The sequence below is a fragment of the Mobula hypostoma genome, chromosome 29, assembly GCF_963921235.1.
Source record: "Mobula hypostoma chromosome 29, sMobHyp1.1, whole genome shotgun sequence".
In the NCBI taxonomy this organism is placed as follows: Eukaryota; Metazoa; Chordata; class Chondrichthyes; order Myliobatiformes; family Myliobatidae; genus Mobula; species Mobula hypostoma.
In genome coordinates this window covers 23,863,793-23,869,792 of record NC_086125.1, presented here as the reverse complement: position 1 = coordinate 23,869,792, position 6,000 = coordinate 23,863,793, and positions in this window count along the sequence as shown.

The window sequence follows — 6,000 nt, the reverse complement described above, 5'->3', positions numbered from 1 at the left end:
GGAGAGGAGAAAATGGCGGCGCGACACAGCGCGCAGCGGCCACTCCGGTGATGAATATCTGTTATCTATCAAGGAGGGTGCTGTGCACAATTCTGATTTGATGCAGGCAGATGTGAGAGCACAGAGGAACATCTGGTGAAACTTCTGAAATGCCTTTTTCGCTGCTGCTGTTATTGTGTGATCCGAAATCTCCGGAGGGGAAGGCCCCGAGCCCTCGGCTTTGCCTATTGCTCGGCAGCCGGGGCGCGGTCGAAGGATTCGGTAGAGATGGTGCTCGGTGCTCGGTGTCGGAGGGCTGGTCGGAGGCTCGAAGTTTTCAGACGGACTCAGAGTCGTACTGTGGTCGGGTGCTTCCAGGATGCTGCATCGGCAAGTTTGCAGCGCTGGAAGCTCAAGGCAGGAAGAGTTTCTTCCTTCTACCGTCTGCGTGAGATGTTGGGGCTATCGGGACTTTGAGACTTTTTTTTACTGTGCCCATGGTCTGCTGTTTATCAAATTACGGTATTGCTTTGCACTGTTGTAAATATAAGTTATAATTATGTAGTTTTTGTCAGTTTTAGTCTTGGTCTGTCCTGTGTTTCTGTGACATCATACTGGAGGAACATTGTATCATTTCTTAATGCATGCATTTCTCAATGACAATAAACGAAGACTGAGTGTCCTCACAATCTAATTTACTGGCAGCTTGTTCCCTCCAAGTGAAGAAGCTCCCCCCATTCTCCCCTTAAACATTTTACCTTTCACCTTAACCCATAACCTCCAGTTGTAATATCACCAAACCTCAGTGGAAAAAGCGTGCTTGCATTTATCCAGTCTATACCCCTCATAATTTTGTATGCTTTGATCAACCTTCCAGGTTCTAGAGAATAAAGTGCTAACCTATTCAATCTCAGCTCCTCAAGGCCTGACAACTTCCTTGTAAATTTTCTCTGCACTCTTTCAATTGTATTTACGTATTTCCTGTAGCTAGGTGACCTAAACTGCACACAATACTCCATATTAGGTCTCACCAATGTCTTACACAATTTCAACATAACATCCCAGCTACTCTACTCAATATATTGATTTATGGAGGCCACTGTGTCAAAAGCTTTCTTCAGGCCCTGTCTACCTGTGATGATACTTTCAAGAAATTATTGATTTTTTTTTCCTAGATCCCTCTGTTCTACCGTACTCCCCGGTGCCCTACCGCTCACCGTGTAAGGCCTACCCTGGTTGATCATCCAAAAGAGCAACACCTCGCCTTTGTCTGCATTAATTTCCACCTGCTGGTCCACATCCTGCTGCAAACTCTGATAGACCTCCTTGCTATTCATGACGCCCCCAATCTTGGTGTCATCCACAAATTTGCTGAACCAGTTAACTACATTATCATCCAGATTGTTGATATAGATGACAAATAACAATGGATCCAGCGTCAATCCCTGTGGCACACCACTAGTCACAGGCCTCCAGTCAGAGAGACAACCATCTACTGCAACTCTCTGGCTTCTCCCGCAAAGCCAACGTTTAATGCAATTTACTCCCTCATCTTGAATGCCAAGTGACTGAACCTTCTTGACTAACCTCCCAAGTGGGACATTGTCAAAGGCCCTGCTGAAGTCCATATATACAACATCCATCGCCTTGGCTTCATCAGCTTTCCTGATAACTTCCTCAAAAAACTCTGTAAGATTGGTTAGACATGACCAACCATGCATAAAGCCATGCTGATGATCCCTAATCAGTCCCTGTCTATCCAAATACTCATATATCTGGTACCTTAAAATACCTTCCAATAACTTTCCCACTCCTGATGTCAGGCTCACCAGCCTATAATTTTCTAGTTTATTTTAGTGCCTTTCTTAAACAGCTGAACAGCATCAGCTATTCTCCAATCTTCCAGGACCTCACCTGTCACTAAGGATGGTTTAAATATCTCTGCTAGGGCCCCTGCAATTTCTGCACTTGCCTCCCACAGGGTCCAAGGGAACACATTGTCAAGCCCTAGGGATTTATTCACCCTAACATGTCTCAAGATAGCAAACACCTCCTCCTCTGTATAGGGTCTATGACATTGCTGCTGCTTTGCCTCACTTCTATAGACTCTGTGTCCATCACCCGAGAAAGCACAAATGCATAAGTTCCTCTTAAGATCTCCCACATCTCTTTTGGTTCCACACATAGATTGCTATTCTGATCTTTCAGAGGACCAATTTTGTTCCTTGCAATCCCTTTGAACTTATCATACATGTAGAAGTCCTTAAGAATCTCCTTCACTTTGTCTGCTGGAGCAACCACATGTCTTCTTTGAATTCTCCTGATTTCTTAAGTGTTTTCTTGCATTTCTTATACTCTCCAAGCACCTCATTTGTTCCTACCTGCTTATGTCTACTATACACCTCCTCCTTTTACTTAACTAGGGTCTCAATATCTCTTGAAAACCAGGGTTCCTGAAAACTGTTATTTTCACCTTTTCTGATAGGAGTACTCTCACAACTTCACTTTTGAAGGCTTTCCACTTACCAAGCACACCTTTGCCAGAAAACAGCCAATCCCAATCCACAATTGCCAGATCCATTCTGATACCATCAGGATTGGCCTTTCTCCAATTTAGAATCTCAACTCGAGGACCAAACCTATCCTGTTCCATAATTACCTTGAAACTATTGGCATTAGGCACCATGGTGTAGTGGTTAGCACAGCTCTTTGCAGTAAATGTTCAGTTCCTGCCGCAGCCCGTAAGGAGTTTGTACGTTCTCCCCATCACCGAGTGGGTTTCTGACCACAGTCCAAAGACATGCCAGTTGATTGATCATCATAAATTGTCTCATGATTAGGCGAGGATTAAATCCAGGTTGGGGGGAGTTGCTGGGCAATGCAGTTCAAACATCAGAAGGGCCAATTCCTTACTTTATCTCAATAAATAAATAATCATTAGATGCAAAGTGTTCCCCTACACAAACTTCTATCGCCTGCCCTGCCTCATTCTCTACTGATCTAGTATCACACTCTCCCTAGTTGGGTCTTCTTTGTACTGATTATGAAAACTTTCCTGATCACATTTGACAACCCATTTCTCGTCCAACCCTTCTACAGTCTGGGAATCCCAATCAATGTGTGGAAAGTTAAAATCTCCTGCTATCACAGCCTCATGATTCTTGCAACAGTCGGACCTCTCTCTGCAATTGCTTCTCTAAATCCCGTGAGTGGTTTATAATATAATACCATAAATTTATCATACTTTTCTTACCTCTATCTATAAAGGCTCACGAGAGCAGCTCTCCAGTCTGTCCTGACAGAGCACTGACATGAAATTTTCCCTGATCGGTAATGCTGGCCTTCCCCCTTTAATCCCTCCTGCTCTATCACGTCTAAAACAACAAAACCTCAGAACGTTGAACTTCCAGTCCCGCTCCTCTTGCGGCAAAAATGTCATAATTCCAAGTGCTGATCTGTGCCCCGGGCTCACCTGCCTTTCCTACAATATCTCGCATTGAATTTTACACAGCTCAGAACAGTAGTCCCACCATGCTCTTCCTTTTGATTTCTGACTTTGTATGCAGGCTCAGTAGCGTCTTTCTCCACAACTACTCCACTATTTGTTCTGGCATTCTGGTTCCCAGTCCCCTGCAACTTTAGTTTCACCCCCCACTCCCCCACACACACCCCCATGGAATATTAGCAAACCTTCTCACTGGGATTGGGTCCCTCTCTAGTTCAGGTGCAAATCTTCCTTCTACACAGCTCCTACCTTCTCCAAAGAGAATCCAATGATTCAAAAATCTGAAGCCACCCCCTGCCCCCTCCCTTCTGCACCATCTCCTGAGCCATGTGTTAAACTGTATCATCTTTCTATTTCTGACCGGTGCGTGGTACGGGGAGCAATCCTGGGATCACAACCCTGGAAGTCCTGTCCTTTAAGTTAGGACCTAATTCCCTGAACTCCCTTAGTAGGACATCGTCACCTTTCTACCCATGTCATTGGTACCGATGTGAACCACAGCCTCTGGTTGCTCATCTCCTCATGCTGTGGACAGAATCTGAGATGTCCCTGACCCTGGTACCCAGGAGGCATCAAACCATCCAAGAATTTCATTCTCACCCACAGAGCCTTCTTTCTTTTCCCCTAACCAATGAATCCCTTATCACTAGTGCTTGCCTCTTCTACTCCTTGCTCTTCTGAGCCACAGAACCATACCCAGTGCTAGACACCTGACCGCTGTGGTCATCCCCTACAATGGTATCCAAGGTGGTATCCAACCTGTTATTGAGGGGCACGACCACAGGGGTATTCTGCACTGGCTGCCTATCCCCATTCCCCCTCCTGATGGTCCTGACTACCTCCCTGTATGTCCTGCTTATCAACCCCTTAGCCTCCCAAATGATCCAGAGTTCATAGGAAGAGGCGCAGTCGACGTGAACTTCCTTCAGTTAGTCCTGACGAAGGGTCTCGGCCTGAAACGTCGACTGCGCCTCTTCCTATAGATGCTGCTTGGCCTGCTGCGTTCACCAGCAACTTTGATGTATGTTGCTTGAATTTCCAGCATCTGCAGAATTCCTGTTGATCCAGAGTTCATCCAGTTCCAAATCTGTTTCCTTAATGCGAAGTGTTGGAAGCTGCAACTGGATGCACTTCTTGCAGGTGTAGTCATCAGAGACACGGGCGGTCTCCCTGCCTTCCCACATCCTACACGAGGATCATTCCAGTATCCTGTCTGGCATCCCCACTGCTCTAAATGTGCAATTAGTAAGACGTAAAGATTAAATAACCAAAAAAACCTCCCTACAGCCTATGCCTCTCCTAAGCCTTGATGAGCCAAAGCCTCAACTCCTAACTCACACAACGGCTGCTCCACTTAAACCTAACTTCTTTTTATTGGTCTTTGCCAAGTGCCTAATTATGGGCAATCCAATGTCTGCTCAGGAACTGTGGTGCGCAGAAAATACCAACTGTCCCTGCTCACTGCTTTTAAACTCTCTTGTCCCTCAACATAATCCAGTGTCTCCTTGAGACCGTGGCTTATAAGAAGCCTAAACTGAGGAAGATCTTTGATGTTATATTCTGCGTTCTTCTCTAACACCAACTACAGGAGATACTGCCTCCCCCAATTTGTGTCATGCCCTCTCCTCACTGCTACTGCCAGGTACCTGAAGTCCCACACCAACAGGTTCAAGAACAGCTATCAGATTCCATCAGGTGCTTGAAATGACCTGCTCAACCCTAACTCTACCTCAGCAATAGAACACTTGATATGTTCATCAAGTTGCTCGTCTTTAGAACGATTGCAGTCAGTGATGTCTGTCATGTTTACTATGAGCACCCCCTTTTGATCGAGAGAGGTACTGGCCAGAAATGCAGTGCCAGAGTCGAAGCCAAGTTTATTGACAGACCTGAATCAGAATCAGTTTTATTATCACTGACCTATGTTGTGAAAAGTGTCGTTTTTTGGCAGCAGTGCAGTGCAATACATAAAAAGAAATTCAATAGTATGAAAGGAATTTCAATACCTAAAAGAATTGAAGAAATCAATAAAGTGCAATAGAGGAATAATGAGGCAGTGTTCATGGACTATTCAGAAATCTGATGACAGAGGGGAAGAAGCTGTCCCTGAAATATTGTGTGTGGGTCTTGAAGCTCCTGTACCTCCTCCCTGATGGTAGTAAAGAGAAGGGGGGATGGTGAGGGTCAATATTAATGCATGTGAAGTTTTAAGGTGTCCTCAATGCTCAGGTACACACATGCACTGGTGCCATGAACAAAATATTGCAACAGCACCACAGACACATAGTGTCATATCAGCAGCATTCTTAAGAAAAGCATAAAAAGGTAAAGATAGTGCACAATTTTTACAAGAAAACACAATTACAACAAAAAAAGTCCGTAAAAGTGGAAAGTGGTCCAAGTAGTCATGGTGTTTCTAACAGAGATGAGGGTTTCATGGGAACTCCAGTGATTACCAAAAGGGAGCGTTTGCACTTATAGCACAGAAACAGGGCCTCCTACCCACTGAGACCACA